This window comes from Hippopotamus amphibius, chromosome 7, assembly GCF_030028045.1.
Source record: "Hippopotamus amphibius kiboko isolate mHipAmp2 chromosome 7, mHipAmp2.hap2, whole genome shotgun sequence".
Lineage (NCBI taxonomy): Eukaryota > Metazoa > Chordata > Mammalia > Artiodactyla > Hippopotamidae > Hippopotamus > Hippopotamus amphibius.
In genome coordinates this window covers 95,269,777-95,292,014 of record NC_080192.1, presented here as the reverse complement: position 1 = coordinate 95,292,014, position 22,238 = coordinate 95,269,777, and the positions used below count along the sequence as shown (strand labels likewise).

General features: G+C 36.7%; 1 protein-coding gene across 5 annotated transcripts in view; it reads right to left on the bottom strand.

Annotated features, from left to right (window-relative positions):
* VPS54 (VPS54 subunit of GARP complex) overlaps positions 1-22,012 on the bottom strand; it is a 104,094-nt gene extending 82,082 nt beyond the window's left edge. For all 5 annotated transcript variants that reach the window (XR_009054687.1, XR_009054688.1, XM_057741643.1 and 2 more), the window contains exon 1: positions 21,873-22,012. The gene's annotated coding sequence lies outside the window, so the exon portion shown is untranslated. The remainder of the gene's footprint in view (positions 1-21,872) is intronic.
* Positions 22,013-22,238: the final 226 nt, after the last annotated feature.

Here is a 22,238-nt window from a genome sequence, read left to right as displayed (position 1 = left end):
GGTACTCTCTACTTAGGTGAGCCCCAATTTCTATCCATCTGCCTCTCAAATCCCCTCACCATCCTGTGTTTATTAAGATGATCTCCCCACAGTAAGAACCAAATTTTGTATTAATAACCACATAACAAGTATGATGCAGATACTTGGTAAATGCAATCATTGGTAATAAAACATGGTGGCTTTATTCACAAAGCATGGATGTATAAACAAATACAGCAAATCCACATGTCCTCTAAACCAAACAAATTCAGCAAAGAAATACTCTTTCACTGAAGGGCTAAAGAACAGAAATGATGAGGCATCTTAATAAGAAAGTTTTAACGTAAGCAAAGAATAGTTTGTTTACCCAGGAAAAAAACAAAAACACAGAATACAGGAAAAATGAAAGCTCTCAGCACTAAATGATTTCTAACACTTCCACTTGTAACTACCATCTAGATACAAACTGGGCATTTAACTGGTGGTCACCAGTGAGAATCTATAAATAGATCTACCCTTCTTTACATGGTAATCTTCTCATAATTACATCAATACTATATTCAAATCTCTTCTCTTGAAGCCTTCTTTGGTTTCTTATACTTAATCACTGTTTATGTATTTCTATTTTTGCACCAATCATACTGAAATTTTAGTTTTCATATAGATCTTTCCTATTAGACTGTGAAATTCTTGATGTTTCTATTTTCCTGTGTATTCTACATGCGTAACACAGTTCCTGGCACACAGATGTTATATAATAAATAGTCTACAGATGGATGAAATGGGTGGTGTGTAGAACAGATCAGGAGAAACATTAGATAACTACCAATAATCCTTGAGTGAGTAGATAAAAGCATGGGACTGGGCTGATGAAGAAAGGAATAAACAGTCATTCATTCCAAAAGAAAGAAACTGCAAGAATGTATAAATCAGAAACATTTGACTTTCCTTCCTATAGCTCAAAATATCTTTTTATGCTACTAGAAGCAGTGTCACTCCAGAAGCAATGAGCATACCAAGTGCTCAGACCCTGGTTTCTAAATACCATTCCCCACAATGAAACAATCGTTCTTTAAAGAAATAGTTGACTCCAAACATGGAGCACAGAAAGAACAAGTCAATCGTGAGAATTCCTGTGTCAGAAAGCAAGGAAATGCTCTAAGACCAGTAGGATCTATCAAAAGGACCAAGGACCAAGTTAAAGCGGCTCCCACTGGCCATATTTAGGACAAGTTGAGCAGTCAAACAAAAAACAATAACAAAACAAAACAAAAACAAAAACAACCCTGAGTGTAACATATTGAACAAATAAGAAATAATGAATCTATAGTGATCCTTGGGGGGAGGGGGATGAGAAAAAGAGGATGTGGTGGGGTAGGGAAAGGAAATCTCTTCTTTATAGAAGAATGCCAGTAACTGTGAAGAAATGACTGAAAGAGAAAATCACCATTTTGTAACCCCCAAGGTAAAAATTGATTTAGGCAAAAACCATCAATGTATGCTAAAGCTATTAGGCAAAGGGTTGTTCAGAAACATAAAATTCACCTAATGCCAAAGTATTACCTCACAGATTACTTCGCAACGCAAAGGGAAAAACATCTCTAAAATGGAAAGATCTGGCTGTCACCACCTTAATTAAGTCATCAAACTTGGCATCATTCATAATAATAAGACAACCTGATATTATGTGATTCATGAAATGCCAGTATGAAATAAACATAATCACCTATGAAGCATTCTCAGCAAAAATGTTTAACGCAAGCTAATCAAGCCTCTAGACCAAGGATTAAGCTTTTTTGTCCTGTAGATTCCTTTGGCAGTCTGGTGAAGACTACAGAACCCTTGCCAGAATAGTGTTTATAATGCATAAAATACATAAGATTACAATGGATAATTATAATGTAATACTGCTATCAAACTATATTTTTAAATTGTAATATAGTAATATTTCTGATTCTTGATTATGCAAATTTATCCTAATTTCTAAGCAATAAATGAACATAAATATTTTGAGATAACAATTTAATATGATATGAAAACATCTGAAATTTCTCTTGGTGACAAAGTTACAAGTAGTGCTAATATCCCTGTGAAAGGTTTCTTACATTCACAATTAAATGAAATGCTAATTCAGTTAATGCAGGGTTTCTCAACCATGGCACCACTGACATTAACATTTTGATCAAAATAATTCTCCCCCTGTACACTGTAGGATCTTTAGATGCATCCCTAGCCTCTATCCACTTTTGATGCCAACAGCAGCCTTGCACCCAGTTGTGACAACCAAAAATGTCTGCAGACAGAGCCAAACATCCCTATGTGAGGAGAAGAGAGGAGAGAAGACAAAAATCACCCCAGTTGAGAACCACTGAATTAAAATAAAGATGTAATTTTTTCCCCATCCAAAGTTCAGACTCCCTGTAGTCTATTCACAGACCCTATAGAGTATGTGAACTGAAGGTTAAGTACCTCTACTCTAGAAACTATCTTCCAATCTAAGAAAATAGAGGGGAATAGGATAGTGAGATTTAAACCACAACACGGGGAAACAAACAAACTGAAAATATGAGACACTCTACAAGAAAACTGGTCTGGACATTTAGATCAATGTCTTTTTTAAAAGGTGGGGAACTATTCTATAGTAAAATAAAGAGACAGCAACTAAAAGCAATGTGTGAGCCTTGACTGGATGCTGGTTTAAAAAGAAAAAATTGGCTCTAATACACTCTTGGGACAATTGGGAAATTTTGAATATGGACTGGATGTTATATGAGATTTTAGAATTATTATTAACTTTCTTAAGTGGATTGATGGTATTGAGATTATGGGAAAATGTCCTTATACTCAGGACATGAACACTAAAGTATTCAGGACTGAAATATGATGTTACCTACAACTTACTTTCAAATGATTCAGCAAAAAATACACACAGATAAACAAATATGGCAAAATGTTAAAAATGGTTTGTCTAAGTCAAGTACATATGACTATAACATGTCCTATTCTTTCACTTTTCTGTATGTTTTGTAGTCTTCACAATAAAAAGTTGGGGGAAAAAAACAAAATATTTTTCAATCATTAAATAGATAAATAATGCAAAATATAAGTATCAGAGAGAAGGAAAAACATTAAATTGGTAGCTGTTAATCTGCCTGAAGATGGCATTCTTGTACAATTTCAAATATAGAGGAAAAAAATCAATAAATTTCAATTAAGTTTTAAAGCTGCAGAAGAATAATACCATATATAGAAAATGGAATTCCTTAAGAGCTGAATGAGAAGGCAGCTGAGAGAAAGAGAAACATTTACCACAGGCATTACCCAGATACTGTGTAAAAATCTCTCCCCTTGCTTCTGCACTATAATATGAGCTGCCTACAGAGAACAATGATATTACAAAATCATTTACAGCCAACTCTAAACTATCTATGAGACTGCCTGTTACAGGTAAAGTAACAGCAAAAGTATCCCCCCCCCCCCCCCCCGCTACCATTTCAATGTATACAAAACATTTACCAAAGTGGTTAATACGGATATACTAACTAACCATTTTACTTCCCTTCTATTTTTCAAAAATGATACCCTACTTTATAATATACCCTACTTTTACAAAATCTAAACTTGTCTGCCCTCTATCAACCTTCTATCATACTGTGGTCTTCTAACTGGTCTCTCTGCTTCTAGTCTAAACCATTCTGCACATTGCCTTAGGATTAATCTTCTAGAATGTCTTCATTTTGTTATACTTCAGCTCAAAAACCTTTAAAGTTATTCATCACTTTCCAAACAAATGCCAAGCTTTACAAGCTGGTACTCAAGGATTTCCACAATCTGATGCTTACCTTCCTTTCTAGCCTTACTTCCTATTACCCATGGATAGCCTCTATTCCAGATAGGGTGGTCTAATTGTCCCTCTAATTCATCATGCTATCAAGGCTTCCTTGTTTTTGCTAAGGCTGTGTCCTTCCTAGAATATTCATACCATCTTTTCACCTATCCAATGCTTCTTCTCCCTTCAAAGGTTGTCTCAAATTTCATTTCTAGATTGCATATATTAAGAAAACAAATATACACACACTCCAAAATATGAACAAAAATAATCTCAGCATTGTTTTTAAGAGTGAAAAAGTTGAAACAAATTCTAAATAAGAAGCAACTGGTTATTTAATAAGCTATAGTACAACCAATGGATTACACTGTCATTAAAAATAAGATTGCAGACTTCACATCCACTAGGATGGTTACTATCCAAAAAAACAAAAATGAAAACCAACCAATCAAACATCAACAACAACAACAAAAACTGTTGGCAAGGATGTGGAGGTACTAGAAGGCTTATGCATTGTTGGTGGGTAGTAAAATGGTGCAGCCATTGCAGAAAACACCATGGAAATTTCTCAAAAAAGTAAAAATAGAACTACCATATGATGCAGCAATTCCACTTCTGTATATACACCCAAAAGAACTGAAAGCAGGGTCTTGAGGAGTTATTTGTACATCCATGTAATAGCAACATTATTCATAACAGCCAAGAGGTAGAAGCAATCCAAATGATCACTGACAGATGAATGGATAAACAAATGTGGTATACATACACAATGCAGTATTATTATTCAGCCTTAAGAAATAAGGAAATTTTGACATTTACTATAGCATGGATGAACCTTGATGACATTATGCTAAGTGAAATAAGCCAATCACAAAAAGACAACTACTGTATGATTCCACTTACATGAGGTATATAACCAGTGAATTCCCTGAGACAGGAAGTAGAATGTGGTTGTGAGGGGACCGGGGAGGGAAAATCAGGAGTTTTTAATGGGTTTCAGTTTTGCCAGAAGAAAAAGTTCTGGAGATTGGCAGCACAACAATGTGAATATACTTAACGCTACTGAACTGCACACTTAAAAATGGTTAAGCTGATAAATGTTATGTTATACATATTTTTACCACAAATAAAGTTTTGAAATAGGATTGCAAAATATTTAATGATGTAAAAATGTTTAACATACACTGTTAAGTGGAAACAGTTTTCAAAGTAGCATGTCAGTAGTATGACCCCAATTTTCTAATTTAAAATAAGCATACATATTTCCAAAAAAAAAAAAAAATTGCACAGACATATACCATAATATTAACAATGGTTACCTCCAAATGACAAAATTATAAGAAATTTTTATTTGTGCTTTTTGGAATTTTCCAAATGTTTTCCTATGAAAACTTATTACTTTATTTGTATTAATCAGGGTTCTCCAGAGAAACAGACCCAATAGGATATTTATAAGAGAGTTATTCAAGGAATTGGTTCACCACTCAGTTGTGGAGGCCAAGAATTCCCACAACCTGTTTTCTGCAAGCTGGAAAATGAGGAAAGCCAATGGTATAATGCAGTTCAAGGCCAAAGGCCTGAAACACAGGGGACCACTGGTATTAAGACCTGGAGTCCAAAGGCCTAGAACCAAGAGCTCTGATGTACGAGGGCCAGAGAAGACAACTGTCCCAGCTCAAGAGGAGAGAACAAATTCACCCTTCCTTTGCTTTTTTGTTCTATTCAGGCCTTCAAAGGATTAGATGATGATGATGCCTGCCCACACTGGCAAGGGCAGATCTCTTTACTCAGTCTACTGAATCAAATGCTAATTTCTTCCAGAAACACCCTCAAAAACACACTTAGAAATAATGTTTTACCATCAATATTGGGCATCCCTTAGCCAAGTCAAGTTGACACATAAAATTAACCATGATGCTTTATTAATCACAAACAATGCTATTATTAAATTGCAAAAGTTCAGCTTCAGTCTTATACCTACCCCTACTATGAATCTTTCCTAACGACCATAACCCTCATAAAATTAGCCTTCCTTTGAAGTTGGGATACTTATGATCAGCAATCTAAAACTTTTTTGATCCTGTATCCCATCAGTTAAAAAAATTTTAAGCATCATCATTTACAAATTATATAGGGTGCATCTGTATTAATGTATGTAATATAAAACAGCGCTAATGGAAATTTTTTAAAGATAAAGCCTCGAGGTTTGGGGGGGCGGGGGGGTGAAGGGGAAGCTGAGACAAAGTGAGAGAGTAGCACAGACATATATATACTACCAACTGTAAAACAGACAGCCAGTGGGAAGTTGCTGTATAACAAAGGGAGTTCAACTCAAGGATGGATGATGCCTTAGAGGACTGGGATGGGGAGGGTGGGGGGGAGTCGAGGGAGGGAGGGAATATGGGGATATGTGTATAAAAACAGATGACTGAACTTGGTGTACCCCCCCCCAAAAATAATAAATAAATAAATAAAATTAAAAAAAAAAGTTTTGGAAAACAAAACCAAAAAAAAGAATCTAGTTTATTAACTAATGAAAAAAAGTACCTTTTTACTCTCACTAATTTTAATTGATAGCAATGTGATTTCACTATGCTTCATTATTATTAAAAATCTTGATTTAAACTTTATGCAATGTTGAGTCAAAGGTTTGGCTCAAAAGTTCAATTTATTTTCATACCTGGCTTTTAATGCCTGTTACAGGAAAAAAAAAAAAAAAAAAGATACCTTACAAATGTATGTAGAACCAAATGGAAGAAATCACTGATCGCACTTCCTAAACTCTCTATTTTGAGATTTTTAAAACAGGGTAGAAAACTCCAGTCTGGATTTTTAAAGAGTTCATCATTTAACAAAATAACATAATGATGGAATATTTCCAAACATCCATTTTCAAAACAGATTTACCATAGCTTGAGTGTTTCTAGAAAATCAACTACTAGTATACATTTTCTCACTCATTATTTAAAAATAAAAACAAAAACACTCTGTGGGAACAGACAATGTGTGTGTGTCTGTCTGTGTGTTTCACTATCTGTTTGGTTAAATATTATTGTCAGTCACATGCCATTTCTAAAAAGATCAGCAAATTTGGAATGCTTTTCCTTCTTGTTAAAAAAAAAAACCATAGATAACATATTCTTAAATTCGACCACTCTTTTGAGTACTTTTATGTATGGCTATGGAAGAGCTTGTACTTAGAGAATCCAACTCTGTGCTTTGTTGTTTACTTGTGGTTCCATTATTAGTATTCATTCAAGATGTGATTTCTCTACAGGAATCATTTTAGGTTAATTAAACATTTTGTAAGAGTTGGTTTAGTTAAAACTAGATGATATAATTTGTAAACCCAATTAACTATTCCTGTAAGGCTATTACATCACAAGGACAGACTAAGTGAAGGATACCACTGCTAATCCCTGAGCTTACTCACTTACCTATAATGTGACTATCTGATAAATAAACATATGGACTGACTGAAGATGCTGGTATCAATCCTCATAATAAATACTAGCAAAGGTTCATTTCTTTTTTCTTTAGATAAAAAAATGAATATTCCTTAAGCTGCGTGGAATCTTACAAAGGAGTTTAGACTTAATCCACAAGAAACTAGTGTTGAATACATCACTCTAGAAGAGTATTAGTGAGGAGGGCCAAGTACAGATTCTAAGAGGACTCTAACATTTCTGAAAAAATAAATGAAAGAAAGATATTAAGAAAAGCTTGTGGTAAAGATAGGAAAGAACATCCAAGAATGTGGGAGAAAAACCAGGGAAGAAAAATCAGCTCAACATTCACAAATAAAATACTAAGGAAAAAAACTTCAGATTTGGCAATTAGGAAGTGACCACATCACATTGGGAAGCAATGTCAAGTCCAATAGTGGGGCTAGAACCAGACTGCAGAGGTTGGAGTGAATTAGGTAAGGAAATTAACACACAATAGCTATTGTTTCAAGAGACTCAATTATAAGATTACAAAACAGAATATATAGTACAATCTCATTTTGGTATAAAAACTTTCTACAGCTATGTATGTATGAAAAGGTATATGACAAAATATAAACAGTGGTTATGTAACAGGACTTTCCTGACCACAGTATCTAAGTACATCCCCACTTTACTCTATCCCCCATCAACACACATACCCCTGTTATTCTCTACTACTAGTATTACGGTTTGTGATCTTTGTAGTACTTTCTCAAATTATAACAATTATTTATTTACCTGCTTATTTCCTGTCTCTCTCTCTACATCATAAAATTGTATTTGTTTCATTCATCTTCCTATACCACACCAGCACAGACAAATGTTCAATGAATGAATGAACAAATGAATGACTATCATGGAAAAAGAGGTAAGCACACACAAGCCACTAACAATGTCTCATACAAGTTCATGTATATTCAAAACAATCTAAAAACCTAAGTCAAAAATACATTACCTTGTTTGAATACCATTACCTTACCTCTAATATTTGATTCCAGATTTCTACCTTTCCTGTAACACAGTATAATATATTGGTTAAGAAAACTGGCCATAAAGTGAGTTAGGTCTCTGTCATTTATTAGTTGTGTGACCTCTGACAACTTTCTTATGGTCCTCTCAGTTTCCTCATTTGTAAAATGGGACAGCAACAGTGTCTTCTTCATAGGAATGTCATAACATTTAAAAGAAGTATAATTTACATAATCTATGTATTTGGCACATAGTAGACATTCAGTAAATAACTGCAACTATTATTTATCATTATAAACACGTTAAGCCTTAACATTTGGACTGTGCCATACAAAGTTCTAAAAGTTAAAAATTTAAACTTTAGGCTTCCAAGCCTTCTCTATTGGTGTCCCTTGCTTGAGTGCCCCTAGTTGGGGGGGGGGGGGGGGTGCAAACCAATATGGGCAGATACAATCTACTACCAGAAAAGTAGTCAAAGCATAGAACAGTGGTCCTCAAAGCCATGCCAATAAAAGGAAAGGAAAAAAAAGTAGTGGAAAATGATGATGAAACTAAAATAAATGGTAACCTAAAACAGAAGCAATTTTTGATAAAAACTGTTTGTGAGAGTGAAGAGGGATGATGAGGCAGAGAAGCTAGAAATAACGCTTTGGAAGACATCTGAATAAAGTTCAAAGTTCAATCCATGTGAGTGGAGTGTATGAGATAAAAATTACAATCTCTGACTTTAAAAGATCATCTGGCTCAACTTTCTACCTAATATAGGAATCGCTTCTACAAGCGGTCTTTCTGCCTACACTTGAAAACCTTCAGTAATAGAGAATTGACTACTTCAAGAGCAGCTTATTGCTATAAAACAACTATAATTGCTTTAGGAAAAAAATTATCTCTTGTAGTAAACAGAATCCTGCTTCCCCGAATTTTGCATCACCATTCTTAGTTCAATTACATTATAGGAATAATAGAATAAATAATTCTAGTTGCAGGAAAGTAATATTACAAAGGAAGAAAATGCAGAAAAAGAGGGCTAATGAGAGCTCAGAGCAAGGGGTGGAGCAAATACATGTAAGAAGTAAGGAAGAAAGCAATCAGAAAAACCATCCTACAGAAGCCAAGGGAGAAGTGTCCAGGAGGAAAGTGTGAAAAGAAAGCAGTGTTGGAGATAGGATCAAGATGGAGGAGCAGGAGGACGTGCACTCACTCCCTCTTGCAAGAGCACCAGAATTACAACTAACTGCTGAACAATCATCGACAGAAAGACACTGGAACTCACCAAAAAAGACACCCCATATCCAGAGACAAAGGAGAAGCCACAATGAGACGGTAGGAGGGGCGCAATCGCGTTAAAATCAAATCCCATAAATGCTGGGTGGGTGACTCACAAACTGGAGAACAGTTATACCACAGAAGTCCAGCCACTAAAGTGAGGGTTCTGAGTCCCACATCAGGCTTCCCATCCTGGGAGTCCAGCAACAGGAGGAGGAATCCTCAGAGAATCAGACTTTGAAAGCCAGCGGGATTTGATTGTAGGACCTCCACAGGACTGGGGGAAACAGAGACTCCACTCTTGGAGGGCACACAAAAAAGTGTGCTCACCAGGACCCAGGGGGAAGGAGCAGTGACCCCATAGGAGACTGAACCAGACCTACCTGCTGGTGTTGGAGGGTTGCCTGTGGAGTTGGGGGGGTGGCTGTGGCTCACCGAGAAGAAGGGGGCACTGGCGGCAGGGGTTGTGGGAAGTGCTCATTGGCATGAGCCCTCCCAGAGTCCACCATTAGCCCCACCAAAGAGCCTGTGGGCTCCAGTGCTAGGTGGCCTCAGGCAAAACGACCAACAGGGTGGGAACACAGCCCCACCCACTGGCAGACAAGCAGATTAAAGTTTTACTGAGCTCTGCCCACCAAATTGGATTAAAGTCTTACTGAGCTCTGCCCACCCAGCGCTACCCACCATCAGTCACTCCCATCAGGCAGCACACACGAGCCTCTTAGATAGCTTCCTCCACAAGAGGGCAGACAGCAGTATCAAGCAATATCAGCAGTATTTCATCTTGTGGAACTGAAAACCACAGCCACAGAAAGATATAGAGAAAATGAAAAAGCAGAGGACTTTGTATCAGATGAAGGGACAGGATAAAACCCCAGAAAAACAACTAAATGAAGAGATAGCACCCTTCCAGAAAAAGAATTCAGAATAATGATGGTGAAGATGATCCAGGACTTTGAAAAAAGACTAGATGCAAAGATCGAAAAGTTTACCAAAGACCCAGAAGAATTAAAGAGCAAACAAACAGAGGTATGCAACACAACGGAAATGAAAAATACACTAGAAGGAACCAATAGCAGATTCACTGAGGCAGAAGGGCGAATAAGTGAGCTGGAAGACAGAATGGTGATGATCACTGATGCAGAAAAGAATAAAGAAAAAAGAATGAAAAGAACTGAAGACAGCCTAACAGACCTCTGGGACAATGTTAAACGCACCAACATTCGCATTATAGGGGTCCCAGAAGGAGACGAGAGAGAGAAACAACCCGAGAAAATACTGGAAGAGATTATAGTTGAAAACTTCCCTAACATGGGAAAGGAAATAGCTACCCAAGTCCAGGAAGCATAGAGAGTCCCAGGCAGGATAAACACAAGGAGAAACAGGCCAAGACATATAGTAGTCAAATTGACAAAAATTAAAGACAGAGAAAAGTTATTAAAAACAACAAGGGAAAAATGACAAATAATATACAAGGAACTCCCATCAGGGTAACAGCTGATTTCTCAGCAGAAACTCTGCAAGCCAGAAGGCAGTGGCATGATATATTTCAAGTGATGAAAGGGAAGAACCTACAACCAAGAATACTCTACCCAGCAAAGATCTCATTCAGATTCGATAGAGAAATCAAAAGCTTTACAGACAAGCAACAGCTAAGAGAATTCAGCACCACCAAACCAGCCCTACAGCAAATGCTAAAGGAACTTCTCTAAGCAGGAAACATAAGAGAAGAAAAGGACCTACAAAAACAAAAACAAAACAATTAAGAAAATGGTCATAGGAACATACATATCAATAATTACCTTGAATGTAAATGGAGTAAATGCACCAACTAAAAGACACAGACTGGCTGAATGGATACAAAAACAAGACCCATATATATGCTGTTTACAAGAGACTCACTTCAGACCTAGGGACACACACAGACTGAAAGTGAGGGGATGGAAAAAGATATTCCATGCAAATGGAAATCAAAAGAAAGCTGGAGTAGCAATAGTCATATCAGATAAAATAGACTTTAAAATAAAAGATGTTACAAGAAACAAGAAAGGACATTACATAAAGATCAAGGGATCCATCCAAGAAGAGGAGATAACAATTATAAATATATATGCACCCAATATAGGAGCACCTCAATACCTAAGGCAAATGCTAACAACCATGAAAGAGGAAATGCAAGGCAGAAATAGATACACAGATGTAGAGAACAAACATATGGACACCAAGTGGGGAAAGCACGGAGGGTTGGGGGGGAATGAACTGGGAGATTGGGATACCAAATTGTACACTCTGAATATATGCTGTTTATTGTCTGTTAACTGTATCTCAATAAAAGTTCTTAAAAAAAAAAAGTAGTGTTAATATGCTGCAGAGAGAGGTCAAGGAGGTTATTAACTTCAGAAAGGATACTGGATTAGAACAGTTTTAGGACAGTGTTGGGACAGAAGCCATACCACAAGAGGTTAAGTGATGAAGTAACAAAAGCAACAATATCAACATATTTTTGGTGCTGAAAGAAAAGCAATTAAGAGTTGAGCAAGAATTATTTAGGCCATGGGAGACCAGAGCACATTTATAGGCAAACACCAAGAAATTAATTGAAGGGTGAGATTAAAAGAAACAAGAAAAAGTGGTGGAGAAAGGAGATGAGGGAGAAAGAAGAGTTGGGTACTCATGGGGATGGGACGGGATGGGACGGGACGGGACGGGACGGGGTGGGGTGGAGAGGAGGAAGCAGTAAAAAAAGATACAGAATAATCATACCCAGAGACTATGAGGCACCCTGGGCTATGCCCCACCTTGAGAAAAACAGGACTTTGTCAGGCAACAGTAAGAAAATGAACAAGCTGATCCAGAAAAGTTGCCATCCATCCTACTCCTCTACATGATGTCCTTATCCGTGATGGACAGGGAGATCAGCTGGGACTTGGGTGAACCTGGATTGCCTCAGTCCCACCACTAGTTCTGAAAATTCTCTGAAGTCCTAAGATCAAGAGTGCAATGAAAACATGCTATCCATGAAATAAGAAAGGACCACAGGGGAAAGGGAAGCAACAGAAAGACAATAATAAGAAGAATTACATCGTTACTAATATCTGACTAAACCTACACAGTTCATAATTACTTGCTTTCATTCAGATTATTTTATTGGTCTTCCTAACAACCTAGTGAGAAAAACATTTCTGAAAGAATCCGTGAATGAATGAATCAACGATCCCTATAATGTGGATAGAGAAACAGGTTCAAGAGTAACTTGGCTTCACACCATTTAGCTAGTTAGTTGTGAAGATGCGATTTGCATTCAGATCTTCTGATTCCATCCACCTCACCTCAAATAACTCATTTCATTCCCTTTTATGGCTGAGTAATATTCCATTGTATATATGTGCCACATCTTCTTTATCCATTCATCTGTTGATGGGCATTTAGGTTGCTTCCATGTCCTGACTATTGTAAATAGTGCTGCAATGACCATTGTGGTACATGTTTCTTTTTGGATTATGGTTTTCTTAGGGTATATGTCCAGGAGTGGGATTGCTGGGTCATATGGTAGTTCTATTTTTAGTTTTTTAAGGAACCTCCACAAATAATTATTCTTTAAGACTGGGATTGCTAGAAAACTATTACTCAAGGAAAAAGACACTATACATTTTCATCAGTATAATCTACTGTTTTTGTTAGCAAAAGGATAATTCCTGAGCTGAACTGAGGGGTAAATATGCTACTAAGAGCCATCAAGATGAGAAGACAAGTATTTAATATTTATATGGCAGCAATAATTTGTTAACATTTCTTGAAAGCCCAAATCTTTAGGTTAGCTTCATTATTAAGACAATTGTGAGCAATAATGTATATGATATACAATTTTTAAAACTTTTAAGTACTTTAAAAATTATGATTAAACTAGATTCTGTCAGATGATAAATCTTATATAGTGGAGAAGTTTATTATTTGTGTCTTAGCTGTCTGAAAGAAGCTTAACTATACCATTTACCAGAAATTAGCTCTTAAAATTCCAAAAGTGTTGTGGCAAGTGTTTCTTAGAATATAACATATTTGAGATATTTTAAATTACTATGATTAAAAAATAATCTCTACTAACGTCTATCAAATCGATCTTTGGTTGGACATTACATTGTGGCTTTCTTTTCTTTTTCTTTTTTTTGATGCATATATTAGTATTTCCAAATTGGGAGAAATCAAGTTGAAGCTAAAGGAACATAGAAAATAAGAACAAAGTTGTGTCACTCTAATTTGCTTTTTCCTTACATTCCCATTTGACATTTATGAGACCCTGTGCCTTGCAGGAAACTCTGAATACATGTGTTTCCTGAAGTTCCTTACTTACTTTTGATTTAATGACAAGAAGGAACAATAAGAGAGAATCTTGGCCAGAAGGATAAAAAGTATAAATTTTTGTAATATTAAATTTACACATTTTTAAATGCCTATAAAATAAGTAAGATTTCATATGTGACATTCTTATCAGGAATAAAATCACAAATATCCTCAAAAAACAGTACAAATGTCTTTTTAAAATCTAGATGTTATTAAAAATAAAAACAATGCCTTTTTTTCCCAGCATTCATCAGAGACTTAGTAACTAAAATAACATACTACAGCAGCCATTGAAATTAACTGAGGGTTCACAGGCCTGGAACTGAATGATAGAACTGTAATGTGAAAAAATCTGTCTCTAGCATGTAAAAAACTGAATGAAATCAAAATATAATTTGGATGCTTTACTTTACTCTTTTAAGGCATTGACATTACTGTATTACTAGTGAAATTTTTGTCAAAGTTAATCAGATGAGAACACTGGTATTCTGTTCTTGGTGTCTTGACCAAAGATCAACAAATAAATTCTAAAATCACTCATGCAAAATTACCAGAGAACAGAAATGCCTTAAATATGTAAACCAGGAGATACTTATTAACATGTCTACAAAACGAGTAAAGTCAAAATAAAATCTGTATAATCTATTCTACCTTGAAAATAGTTCCTAAGAGAAAATTATACATTAATGTATTCCTAAGAAGGAAAAAAAATGACACTAGGATTTATCCACTGTTTTGGGTTATCCCTACCTTGCTTCTTTCTAGAGTAAAAACAATCTTCTGTTAAGTCTACCTCTGTAAATAAAATACATTTTGTATCTAGATCCTTGAAGGGAAGGGTCTTCAAATAATCTAAACAATTATGTACTCTATAAATGTTAAGTAATGATAAAGATGATGCTTTCAAGAAATTTTCTTTTTAGAGAAAATAAAGCAAAATAGCTAGAAACTCATCTGCAGTGACTCAGTAAGTGGCTCAAGAATGAAAATATTAAATGTTAGTTTCAGGTATAAAGAAAATAACTATAAAGTTCATTAGTACTATAACCCCAAACAGACAATAAATTAGCATTTTAATTAATTACTTCTTGATATTACCTCTATACCTCTCCCCACTGTTTGGGTCTCTTAGCTCAGTTCTGCTTTACAAGCTTCACTACTTAGCTTGGGTCTCATGGTCAATTACTTCAACAGTCTCCCTTGCATGTTCAATCCTCTCCTCTCATCCATCTTCAATACAATTTGTCTATGCTTTGTTCCTGGCTGCAGAACACTGCCAGAGAAAATTTATGTAAAACATGCAGATTATACATTTATGAGTTCCAATCTCAAACGAGGCTCTGCTCAGCAGTCCTTTCACTTATTTATCCTCAAGCACTTCTCTTTCCCAATCCCCACAGTATTTATAAAAACTTTTCATTATTCTCATGTCCCCTAGCTTACCTCCATCAAGCTCATGCTCAAAAAGTAACTATCTACCACATACCAATAAAAAAAAAAGACTTCAGATATGACTTCTTCCATGAATATCCAAACGCACCTACTAATTCTCACCTATACACAAGTCCTACCTTTCTGAGGTACAGTATAGGTGTCTCTTTTCCAGAGTTAATCCCCCAACCTGCTGTTCTTGATTTCATCTTTTTCCACTACATCTGAGACCTTGTTATGTTAATCATACTCTGACTCTCCTATTGTCAATCTCATCAATCATCAAAAAAATGTTCAAGTACTAAATTAAAGTTCTTTCCTTCAACTCTATTCAAGCTACTTCTTCCTGCCTCCCCTTCACTGAAAACCTCTATTTTCGTTCTGGTCTACCTCCTTAGCAATCCATCTTCCATTTTCATCACTCACTTGGCTCTGGAAAAGGTGAGGAATGACCTGATTTCTAAATTCAATTGCTTATATCCAGTCTTCATCTAACCTGACCTCACTGCTCTAAAAAGTCAATGAAGGTAATAAACGTAGATGGACTGAAAGAATTAGAAAAATCACCATTTGTAACCCTCCAATGCAATGACTGATTCAAGCAAGGATGATGAATGGATGCTAAAACCATTAGTTTAAAAGATTGTTAGGAACAGGATATTTACATGGCCATGCAGTATCACACTGTCAATTTTGTATTAAATAGTAGAGATCTGTCAGTTCTCACCTTTACCAAGTGATCAAGCTGGAATCACCAACAGGGGACAGCCTGACAGTACGTGTCTTCTGATGTGATAAAGGCGGTAGGTATATATATCATCTGTGTGATATTCTTGCCAGATATATTCTACCAGAATCGAATCATAAAGAAATAGACTAATTCAGAATATGGAAGATACTTGAGGACAAATGCCTCTACTTTTCAAAGGATAAACCCAAGAAGAAAGAGAGACAATGGGACTAGTCCAGACTGTGGGAGACTAAAGAGACATACAAGCTAAATGCATTATATGAATCTTGACTGAACTTTGCATTAGAGAGAGAAAAAAAGCTATAAAGAATTTTGGGACAAAGAGGAAAATTTAAGTATGGACTATATGTTGAATAATGCTACTGAGTAATTGTTGACATTCTTAGGTATCATAATGGTGTTGTGGTTACGTGAGAGAATGTCTCTGTAACTAGGAGATGCATGCTTAAGTATTAGGAATGAAGCATCATATCTACATCCCGTTTTCAGGTTTGGCAAAAGGGGTGGGTGTGTGTGTGTGCGTGTGTGTGTGTTCATTCTACTATTGTTTTGATTTTTCTGTGGGTTTAAAATTTTTCAATAATAATAATAATGAACCAATGAAGGCTTACTAAGAACTGAAGATAAGTAGAAATGAGTCAGAGAGATGAAGGGGAGAAAGGGTGTGATAAGGAGAACCCTTCAGGAACAGGGAACAGTTAAGTGCAAAAGCTTGGAGGGAAGAGAGATCCTATTGTCAGAAACCACGAGTACTTCAATCTGTCTATTTTAGGAGAACAGGGAGTTGTGGAGAGTTACTAGCCTAGAGAGGTAAGTTGGGAAAAGAACTTAAATGAATTTATAAATCTGTTAAAGGAATAAGAAATGTGGATTTCATCATGAGGATAAAAGAAAGTAACAGAAATAATTTAAGCTGAGGAATAATATAATCAAATTTGCCCTTAAGAAAAATCACTGATTGTAGCACTGAGAACAGATTGGAGAAGACTAAGACTAGAACAGACCAAACAGGAAACTTGTTATAATGTAAGTGAGAGATGACAGTAGCCTGAACTCAGATAATGGTAGAGGAGATGGAGAAAACTGGATAGATTCAAGATCTTTCTCCACTTCTAAATTCTTTTCAGTATCCCATACCCAAATTTGTAATTGCCTACTGGGCATCTTCACATCTTCACCTACAAGTCTCCGAGATACCTAAAATTCAATATATCCAAAACTTAAATTCATTGTCTACCACCTTTACCCAACCTCCCCTACCTGCCAAAAATGCATTCCTTCTATAGCTCAGTTAATAACACCATCTATGTAGTTTACCAAGCTAGAAACACTAGAGCCAACTTAACTCCCTGACCTCTCCACATTCTTCAATTTCTATACCAGCTTTAACTGTCCTATGGATTCTACCTCAAAAATTCATCACAAATCCATCCCTTGCTCTCCATTCCAACTGACACTGATGTAGTTTAGGATTTTATTTAGCTGAAGAGAAAAACAAAACAAAATAAAAACAAAACAAAACAAACCAGGGCACGAACTTTCTTGATATAACTATTATGATTTCAAAATTATACTTTATTCACTCCTCATGAGAAAAAGATCATAAAATATGATGGATTACCACAATATTCATATGCAACCCTTTAAACATGAAGGAAGGCATGAATAGTAAATGAAGACAGAAGGAATTATTCCCAACAAGAGAACTGATCCAGATAACTATAGCTTACTCTTGATAAACCTAAAATTTCTTGTGTAAGGCACTTCTGAAATTTTTAATTCTTTTTTTTGAAATGTTCAATTCTTAAACTATACCTTTTTATGACTTCTCAAACAATTTTGAAAACAAGGTAATCTTTTCTTGATAACTTAATTTCACCATTTTAATAATCAGTTTTATACTATGCTATAATAGTGATACCCTCAGGTGCTACTGAAGGAAGTCAGTCTGCCCCTAGGTGAAAGAGCTTCATATTATGGTGATAATACTAGTTCTTTTACTAGTTTGTTATCAATATATTTTTAGAACTTCTCTCTTCTTCCTAGAGAGGTTGTCAGCAGTCACTATTCTCTGCCTTGCCTTCCATATTCCTGCTTTGGTACCATCTATATCCCTTCCTAATCTGGTTCTTCTGAAACAAGTAACTAACTCTTCTTTTATTAATTGAGGTATAATTGACATACAACACTTATATTAGTTTCAGGTACAGTAACTAATTCATATAGTATTTTATAGTTGATATAGCTTCTTAACACACATTACCTCATTTAATTCTCACAATAATTTTATAATACAGGAATTATTCCTAGTTTATAGATGAGAAAACTGAGGCTCAGAAAGATTGAATAATTTATCTAAAGTCATAAGGCTGGTAAATAGCAAAAGTGATTCCAACTTTTCAATCTTTTCTTCTTTCATCACCAAATTAAGCTTGTTATAAAGAAATTAAATGAGAGTCAAAAAAGTGGCCTATAAGAAGAAAAAAAAAAAAAGATGAGATTCACATACAAGCTTTGAATTTTTCTGCATCACAACATATATTATTAATTAATTAAAACACTTAGCTCACTTCTCTCCTTTCTTGGCAGTTGAAGCTACAAGGAAAAAAAATCTAGACAATGAAAATACTATTTACCTATTTCCAATTTAAAAAACCTATGTAGCTGTAACAAACAATTCAAAACATAGTTCAAATCTGCAGTAAAGTAAGGCTGACATTTTCAGGAAAAAAATTTTTTACTTCAGGTTTGAAGACAACTAAACAGACTTAAGAATATCTGTATTATGTCACAGATTTCCTTTTAATTTTCCCTCTACTGCCTCCCCCTGCAAAGAGAGAGAATTGCTAGGAAACATAAAGTTTAACCCACCAAACAATGCCCACTGAGAATATTTTCCCATCTGGTGGAAGTCAAGAACATTAGCTCAACCCTTACCAGAAATCACACAAACCACAGGATTATAACATTACTGATATTCAGGGTCAGATAATTCTTTGTTGTGTGTGTGGTGTAGGGTGGAGTAGGATATGTCCTGTGCATTGTAGGGTTTTTACCAACATCCCTGGCTATAGGCTGATAGCACCCCACCCTCAGTTGTGACAATAAAAATATCCTCATACACTGCCAAACATCCTTTGGAGAGCAAAATTTCCCCTGTTTGAGAGTACTACTGGTTTAGATGTTAGGGTCCTGAGTCTTTGAAAAAGGAGGCCTCCAACCAGCCCTGCATAATTTTTTTAAATTAATCTCATTTTTAAAATTTGGATTTTTAAAAATAAGATGGTAATAGTAAAAGAAGATACCTAAATAATATATATGCCATCCTCCTTTAGGTTAAAACATTTTAGAGGATTTTGTAGCATGAATCATCTATTATCACCTGTTCCCCTCCATCCCAAAGTTGGGGAAATATCCAGTTCTCTCCCTACTCTGCTAGTAAAATGTCAAATACATACGTACATATATACATACATACTTATATATAATAGGATCTAAACAGTTCTAACTTGCAAATCCCCATTTCTTGCTTTACTTTGTCACATTGTGGTTGTTGAGCCATGCATCCTAGAGATTCAACCTTCCACTCTTCAGATTTCCTGATCTGGTTCCTGCCATCTATTTGCAAAGCAAGCAGGAAGTAAGCTGATGACCTTTAAGATCTTCTCCAACCTTAATATCCAATGGCAAAAATACTCCTTCAGCTTTTACTTACTGACTCCCAGCTGACTAAACCACCCCTTAAGATCACTGAAGTCATTCATCCTAACTTTTTTCTTTCTCCACTCTTCATAGTAATCTATGATGAATACAACCAAACAGTATATCAACTGTTTAAAACATCACATATTAATACCAATGATCAGTTGATTATTTCCTTACTCAAAATATTTTAAACACGAAAATTAATTGTAAAAGAAAAACTTTTCTGGGAGATGATACTATTTATATGAGCGAACCACAATTCACTCACTGAGATGGAAAGTAAATTAGTGGTTGCCTAGGTCTGAGGGTAGGGTGGGGAGTATGGGGAGTAACTGCTAATGGGTAGAAGTTTCTTTTTGGGGTGATGAAAATGTTCTAAAGTTAGATTACAGTGATGGTTGCACAACTATGTCTGTATACTAAAAATGGACGAATTTAACACTTTAAGTGTACTGTACTAGATAAGGTTTGTAAAAAGCTAAAAGCAGGAAAAAAATTTAATCAACTTTTATTAATAGGAAAGGAATGTGATTAAGAACAAATTCTGCAAAGTTTGCCATTTCAAGAGTTATGTAAGATTTGATTTTAATTCTGACATAAACTTAATACCTATCCAGAAATAAACTTTAACTTTTCCAAAAAAAAAACATGCAAATTAATTATCTTTTCCTAGTATACTCTGGATAATTTAAAAGCAATGAAAAACATTTCAGAAAGCCAAATGTTAGCGTAACAATACCTAAGACCAAAATATATTATATCCTCAACAAGAAAATGTGGATAGTCTTTATAGCTTTATTGTAATCCATTCTTTACAAAGAAAACAATAAAACATTTTCTATTTCTTTTAAAAGTGATCCTCAGATTGTAATGTCTGTCCTGATGGTGCAATAATTTTGAAATTAACAGAGCATAATTTTAAAATAGCCAAATCACAATAAAACTGCACACATCTAATCCCTCAAACCGCAACTATCAATCGACCCAAATTTGCACACATTGATCATGTTTACCAAAACCTATCATAAGCAAAGATAAACACTATTAACAATCAAGTTCCACCTATTTCTAGGAAATCAGACTCTGACTGCAATACAAATACAGTCAAACAAACAAATCCCATCATTCCATCTGTTCTATCATAACTGCTTAGAAGTCATTAAGGCTCTCAAGGTACTTTTCCAACTAGAACACTTCATCAGATATAAAAGTCAACCTGAATGTCCATCAAAATCTGCAGTTCAAGTTACCACAATAACACATTTCTCACTATACTATCATGTCATCAATTGTCTTGCAAGCATTTACTATTGAGACTGCCTTGGGGTTTGACAAGTCAGATATAGAACCAATTAAAAACAAAATACAAAAACATTCCAATTTAATTCTCCGAAAGTAAGGAGAGCCTCAATAAAGACCAAAATAAAGCCAGTTAAAGGGGAACTTTAAAAAAAAAAAACTGCAACCCGGATTAGCCAAAATTCTAAAAATATCATCCCGAACTCAGCACACGGACAGACCAAGTTGTTACTTATAAGGGGCAGGCAAAAGTTCCCTCGCTAACGACAGGAGGGCAAGAAAGGCCTGCCTTTGTATCAACGCAGAGATGGAAAGAAACATAACTGAAGAAAATTAATCACTGAACAAATGATTGCGAGCTAAACTGTCAAACTGCAAAACACCGAGTTATTTTCTGGGCTGGCCTTCGCCAAGAAGAAATATGCCTTTTTTAATTTTAATTATGCCAGTAGGATCAAAAAGGGGCTAAGGTCCCGGCTAGAAAAAGAAAGAGAAAGTTTGGGGCCAGCGTCTAAGGTGGGTAGTGGAAGTTCCACAGCCCGGATCCCCGAGAGGGGCGAAAGCGGCGTCACGGCCGCCGGTTGTAGGCGAGGAGCACAGCTGCCGGCCCGGATCCCGGAGGGAGAGGGAAAAGGAAGAGGAGGAGGTGGTGCCCGGGAGGAATGGACGCTTCGCCGCTGGTCAGTTGTGACCGAAACTCCGCCAGCTGCGGCCGGGGAGGAGGCGGAGGGGGTGGGGTCTCGGTCCTCCCTCCACGGGAGGTCGGCGTGAGGGTGGGCCGCGAAGCGCTGGGGGCCGCGTGGGGCCCGACACCTACCTGCGGGTCCCGGGCAGCCGCCCCAGAGCGAGGCCTAGTGCATCGCCGCCGCCTCCAACCCTCCACGTCGCGCCGAGGCTGCTGCTCCGCGGCCGCCGCCGCCCGGAGCCCGGCTGGGCCCGAGCCCGGCTTCCCGCCCCCGCCCCGCGCCGGCTGGCCCGTCGGCCGGGGGAGCACAGGGCCGCCCTCTCGAGCCCAGCTCGCTCGGGGATGAGAGGCGGCAGCGGCGGCTCCCTCACGTCTCTCCCGAGTGTCCTGTCAGCCAGCAGTTTCCCCCGGGTCCGCAGCGCCGCCTCCGCCGCTGCTGCCACCGCCTCTCCCACATCCCCGGCCTCCAGAGGAGCCGCCGCCGCCGCCGCCGCCGCC